Source organism: Protomyctophum bolini (assembly GCF_963924005.1).
Source record: "Protomyctophum bolini genome assembly, chromosome: 16".
NCBI lineage: Eukaryota > Metazoa > Chordata > Actinopteri > Myctophiformes > Myctophidae > Protomyctophum > Protomyctophum bolini.
This window is the reverse complement of record NC_137877.1, coordinates 15242366-15249490: the sequence shown is the minus strand read 5'-3', so window position 1 is coordinate 15249490 and position 7125 is coordinate 15242366. Positions and strand designations below refer to the sequence as shown.

Genomic DNA, 7125 nt, shown 5'->3' with positions numbered 1-7125 from the left:
AACCCTCAAGGACTCCTGGGGGTCCACAGGGGTCTGAGGACTCCCTGGAAACACTCATGGACCCCTGGGGGTCCACAGGGGTCTGAGGACTCCCTGGAAACCCTCATGGACCCGTGGGGGTCCACAGGGGTCTGCAGGGGTTACGGTTTGAGAACCACTGATCCAAAGTCCACCCCCAGGCTCCTCCAACCACCAACCCATTTTGACCTGAGATCAGATTCTAAAAATGTCTGTTTGAAAATGACAGTTTTCTGAAAAAAGCTATGTTTCTATGTCAGTCGTTCTTTGATTTTTCAAAAATAGAAGACCTACAAGCTCGTAGTGCACCACTCGGAGCTTGTAGATCTGCTATTTTTCAATAGCTAAAGCATAACATAATGCTAACACTAATGGTCAACATGACGTTCTATTAACAGTTTTTGTTTATGCCTTTATTATGGATAGGACAGTATGGGCTGACAGGAAATGCGGAGCGAGAGATGGTGAGTAACACGCAGCATGGCCGTCGGGCTGCAGGCCAAAGTTATATCTATTTTTGCAGCTTTGACCAAGGAAACCCTTTACTTGGTGCACTTTATACAGACTTTGTTAATTCATTTTCTTGAGATATTAATGCAACCTGAAAGAATTGTACTGTACGAAGGGGTTTGCTGGTTGTAGGCTATATCACCCTTACACCAGTGTGCCTATTAGAGCACCATGCAGGACCATAGTCGGCTTGTGGTTTCACATATATTTATTGAGGATGACATGGAGTGATGATGGTTGAACTGAACAGAACAGGAAAAGAAAGTAGTAACAATCAGTACCAAACAAAGGCATAAATAAGGCATAAATAAGGCATAATTATATGATAACAATCATATAACATTACAGGGATGCATCAGATAAATAACATTACAGGATCTCAGTGTAAGAGAAGATAGTTTAAACAGAGAAGAGACTTATTTATATTAACGCATCAAGGTGGACAGAATCAGGTTTCTACCTCTTCACCCATTCAACATTTCTATACAAATGAGACCAAATGTAGCGAATTTCACAGGTTGATGGCAATTAACAACTGAAATACACAACTTCTTTGTTTCTTTCTTTTTTATATTATGCACCACCGTGGATTCGAACCCACAGCCTCTGTGGCGGTGGGCAGGGACTTTTATAGCACTTTGCCACCTGAGACTCCCGAGTGCCTCTAATTACATTATCGTCCTCGATAGCCTCACAGCGCGATGAGATAATGTACTTCTATGAGAACCTATAGGCTAAAGCCAGGTGCCCGCCGGTCTGCAATGCCAGCGGTCCGAGATATTTGGTGTTTACATCATATAGTCATATAGAACAAAATATTGGCCCGCTTGCAACGGCGGTGTAGTCAGCAGGGACGTGCACAGATAGACACTAGGTTGTGCCTTTTGTCCTCTGGACAGCAACATGCCCTTTTGATTTAACTCTTCTAATATGTTATTTATGCCCCAAAATCTATACATTTCACACACTATTAACTAAGGCAGTTGGCGGTTCCACGCGCTGCACAAGGTGCCCTTTTTTCACTTCAACACCTCACAATCAAAATGTCTGTGCATGCCACTGGTAGTCAGTGTACACATCCCAGGGGTATGGACTCCTGGGACGGTAATCCCAGAGAACACTACAGAACAGAACAGAACAGAACAGACAGTGCAAGTGTTCCATTCTCACAGGGACTGGTGGTGGAGCCTGATGGCTGCTGGCACATCGCCCTGTGGTGTGTGCACTGGTGGGGGACCGACCAGGCGGTTAGTTAGTGCTGCGATGGTATGACGTTTTTAAGCATTATTACATGAGAGGGTGTTCTTCATCGTCATTAATGCACGCCTGTGGTGCTGTAGGAACTCACCTGCACTGTAATATTGCAATTATACAACAGTTACCCTTAAAACTAAGATAATCGTTGAAAATTATGTATTTTTAATGACGACTGTAGCCACTACGACCACAAATGTCCCAAGCAACTATAGCTAACCTAGCCACCGAGTATGCTGCGCTCTGTGAGAAAAGCACGGATTAATTATTTATTTTGATTAGGTGTTCCATTATCGTGGTTTAAGCACGGCTAGAAAGCTGTTTCAACCAATCAAATAGCTTCCCCGAAACGACCTGTTGTATAATTTGTATTATTGTTATTACTGCAGTGAAAAAAAGCCATGTTGTGTCCTGGCGGTTCAACGGTGAACCAAAGTGACCCCTACAGTAAGGTCAGTTACTTTAAAGCCCTTAATAAAATACATTAGAGTTACTAGAGCGGTGCCTGTTGGGCACTGGCCTACTTGGAACGATGCAAGTTGGAAATGGATGCCCCACCCTGTTATTATGCCCATATATGGGGTTCTTTGTCAGACATGCCCAAACACCCATGCCCAGACACATTGTGAGCTTGAGAAAAGTTTTGAAAGTCAAGTTAAAAGTGGTTAAGTGTGCCTGTAGGTTTCATGAAATATTTAACCAATGCGAAGTATTAACAAGAGCTTATGATTAAATAGTAATCACATTGGAGCCTTTGGAACATAGGTTATACTTATAGGACAAGACAGGACAGTCACAGGACATTACATGTAGTTACATAATAAAAAACTTTCCGAATTACGAATTATAAACTAATTAAAAAAACAAACTAAGAAATTCCATAAATTAGAAAACGGATGTTTTAGAAGTAGTGGAAATAGCTGATCGCCGATCTAATTTCTCTTTTGGGTCACGGGCTAAACGTTTGGGAACCACTGGTCTAGAATAGACTATGCTTTGTTTCGGGAAAATTAGTAGGTCTCTATTCCCTGGCTACATAGAAGCCATTACACCATCTACAGTACTTACATAAGGGCCGGCAGTGGCTCAGGGGTAGAGTGGCCGGTAGAACAGCCGGATGGCAACCGCAAGGTTCCCAGTTCGATCCCTGTGGGCTCCCCCAGAGTTGGGGTCGAAGTGTCCTTGAGTGAGACGCTGAACCCCTAATTGCTCCCGATGTGCAGGTTGGTGCCTTGCATGGTTTCCTCCGCCATCCGTGTGTGAATGGGTGTGTGAATGGGTGAATGCAATGCACAATCTATGTAAAGGTGTATTAATGTGAATGGGTGAATGCAATGCACCATCTATGTAAAGGTGTATGAATGTGAATGGGTGAATGCAATGCACCATCTATGTAAAGGTGTATGGATGTGTGTGTGTGATTGGGTGAATGAAATGCACCATCTATGTAAAGGTGTATGAATGTGAATGGGTGAATGCAATGCACCATCTATGTGAAGGTGTATGAATGTGAATGGGTGAATGCAATGCACCATCTATGTAAAGGTGTATGAATGTGTGTGTGTGTGTGTGTGTGTGTGTGTGTGTGTGTGTGTGTGTATGAATGTGAATGGGTGAATGCAATGCACCATCTATGTAAAGGTGTATGAATGTGTGTGTGTGTGTGTGTGTGTGTGTGTGTGGATGGGTGAATGAAATGCACCATCTATGTAAAGGTGTATGAATGTGTGTGTGTGAATGGGTGAATGAAATGCACCATCTATGTAAAGGTGTATGAATGTGTGTGTGTGAATGGGTGAATGAAATGCACCATCTATGTAAAGCGCTAAATGCACCATTTATCATTCATAATCGGCGGACAGCAGTATGAATCAAGTGAACCAACGGAAATCCAATTTCATGACCTGACACAAGATGAAACTCTAAAGCAGTGGAACAGCAGTGTTGAAAGTGGTTAGGGGCAACACATGACAGAGGTAGCCTAATTGGAATGCCAGCGAGTCCTATACCCCCTGCTGCCCCTTCAGCACCATGGACAGCGCTCACTGAACTAAAACTAATCCGCAGTGTGTATTTTCGGAGCACTGGGCCGTGGGAGCAGCGGCCATTTGTTTACCAGATAACGGGCCATCTGACTAATAGGCTTTTAGTCCAGTGGGATATATATATATATATATATATTGTTTTCCTTTTTAGTTTCTTTGGAATAATGGCATGTCGAACCCCAGCCCTGGAGTCCTCAACTTGCATGCAACCAGACAGATCAACTTGATCTAATCCTGACCTCACACACTGGTGTTTAGTATGAGCTATATTGACACTCGCACCCAATTTGCCCCACCTGTTAAACAGAAACTCAGTGCAGTTGCCAGAGATTTGGGAAAATTGAAAGAAAAAATACTGTTGGGGTTAGGCTAGGGTTACAAGGTATGCAATGGGTGACTGTTTGCAGTGATGCGAGTGTAGCCTAGAATCATACAATAAATCGACTGTGTGTGTGTGTGTGTGTGTGTGTGTGTGTGTGTGTGTGTGTGTGTGTGTGTGTGTGTGTGTGCGCGCGCGCGTGTGCGTGCTGTACACCCTTGGTAATATAAATGAACCTTTTCTGTAGATATAGATATCACAAGTAACTCCGGGTAGAACACAAAAAATAGGTTAATCTGATATGATCTTATCGTGTCGTATCTATCTGGTCTTGTCTTGAATGAGACAACAGAGGTGGACCCATATCAATTAATAATCAGCCAACTATGACAATTAATTAATTTACCAGCTGCACACATGTCTCTCTCTGTCTCTCTCTGTCTCTCTCTCTGTCTCTCTCTCTGTCTGTCTCTCACGCACGCACGGACACACACACACACACACACACACACACACACACACACACACACACACACACACACACACACAGTCTCTCTCGGTTTCATTGCTTCTTTGCCTCCACCCTGTACAGTACATACCTGGCTCTATAAATCATAGCAGACAGAATGGGACTAATTAGATATAGAACCCATATATACACTGTACCTGTACGTGCACGTGCATGCACACGCATGGACGCACGCACACACCGTACAGCAGCCACTAAAGGAACTTATACACCCAGAAATAAGAGAATTCTGAATTATGTAAATACTCAAGTCCATAGAGTATTGTGTGTGTGTGTGTGCGCACGCGCCTGCGTGTGTGTGTGCGTGTGCGCCTGTGCGCGCCTGCGTGTGTTTGTGTGTGAAACATTCAAATGATTGATTTAATAACAGTGTCTCCTGTTTTCAGACTTGTCCTTGTAAATGCCTGTGTGTGCGTGCGTGCGTGCGTGCGTGTGTGCGTGCAAAAGCCGGTGTCTGCTTTCATGTTCCATTTAACAATTATTTGAGATAATTGGAATCATTTAGCATAATTGTCGTAATCTTTTCCTCAAGCTCACACTGACACGCTGCTCACACTGACACGCTGCTCACACTGTGACACGCTGCTCACACTGACACGCTGCTCACACTGTGACACGCTGCTCACACTGTGACACACTGCTCACACTGACACACTGCTCAAACACTGACACACTGCTCACACTGACACGCTGCTCACACTGACACACTGCTCACACTGACACGCTGCTCACACTGACACACTGCTCACACTGTGACACACGCTGCTCAAACACTGACACACTGCTCAAACACTGACACACTGCTCAAACACTGACACACTGCTCACACTGTGACACACTGCTCACACTGTGACACGCTGCTCACACTGACACGCTGCTCACACTGTGACACACTGCTCACACTGACACGCTGCTCACACTGTGACACACTGCTCACACTGACACGCTGCTCACACTGTGACACGCTGCTCACACTGTGACACACACTGCTCACACTGACACGCTGCTCACACTGACACGCTGCTCACACTGACACGCTGCTCACACTGAGACACACTGCTCACACTGACACGCTGCTCACACTGTGACACACTGCTCACACTGACACGCTGCTCACACTGTGACACGCTGCTCACACTGTGACACACACTGCTCACACTGACACGCTGCTCACACTGACACGCTGCTCACACTGACACGCTGCTCACACTGAGACACGCTGCTCACACTGACACGCTGCTCACACTGTGACACACACTGCTCACACTGACACGCTGCTCACACTGACACGCTGCTCACACTGTGACACGCTGCTCACACTGACACGCTGCTCACACTGACACGCTGCTCACACTGACACGCTGCTCACACTGACACGCTGCTCACACTGAGACACGCTGCTCAAACACTGACACACTGCTCACACTGTGACACACTGCTCACACTGTGACACACTGCTCACACTGTGACACACTGCTCACACTGTGACACACTGCTCACACTGACACGCTGCTCACACTCAATCGTGAATTCTTTGAGTGACAATAATCGTCAAGTAACATGTCATGAGAGTGACAGCGAATTATCAGCACTGCCTGTGGAATAGTGTTTTAAAAACGATACTGTTGTTCGCTGGTCCTTATCAGTGTTTTATTCGACAGCAAAAATGGATTTAGTTTTAGTCATAGTCTTAGTCAAAGAAATAAGCACTGCTTCTTATGAAGAGCTTTCATGCCACGTTTGTGCAGCGATGCGCAGTAGTCAGCTAAACACATAAATAAAATCCTCTTGGTCCCTCCTGCATCCCACGGGGAGATGCGTTTTCATCCCAAATACATATTTTAACGTCCCCTGGACGGCGGGACTCTGACATATTGTCAAACCGGGAACTGTCTGTTTGTTCCCCAAAAAACCCACAGCCGAAAATAGCCGATCTACAAGCTCTGGTGGAGATTGATGACCAAACCATGTCTCTGTTCTCCACATGCCAGCCTGCTCACCACAATGTTGCTGGAGCGGCAGTGGCTCAGCGGTAGAATGGCCTGATGGGAACCGCGAGGTTCCCGGTTTGATCCCTGTGTCGAAGTGTCCTTGAGCAAGACGCTGAACCCCTAAATGCTCCCGGCGTGCAGGTTGATGCTTTGCATGTTTTCCTCCGCCATCAATGTGTGTGTGTGTGTGTGTGTGTGTGTGTGTGTGTGTGTGTGTGTGTGTGTGTGTGTGTGTGTGTGTGTGTGTGTGTGTGTGTGTGTGTGTGTGTGTGTGTGTGTGTGTGAAATTAAGATTCTCAGATAAAAGCATTTTTAAAACGTGCTTATCAACTATAACCGGTTAATCGATCGTTGGGGTCACAATTGATGCCAGCAAGGTGCTAACTAGCCCATTCATCCAAACAGAACTGGCCTATCTAATTGTGTTTTGTTTAATAAAAAAATCACTGTAGACATGTT

At 45.4% G+C, this 7125-nt stretch overlaps 1 protein-coding gene across 2 annotated transcripts in view; it reads left to right on the top strand.

Annotated features, from left to right (window-relative positions):
• The window catches only part of znf385b (zinc finger protein 385B), an 85868-nt gene that overhangs the window by 1721 nt on the left and 77022 nt on the right, over positions 1 to 7125 (top strand). The window contains exon 2 of one of the 2 annotated variants that reach the window (XM_080785775.1): positions 445 to 482. The exons of the other annotated variant lie outside the window; for it this stretch is intronic. The gene's annotated coding sequence lies outside the window, so the exon portion shown is untranslated. The remainder of the gene's footprint in view (positions 1 to 444; positions 483 to 7125) is intronic. 2 annotated transcript variants of the gene reach the window in all.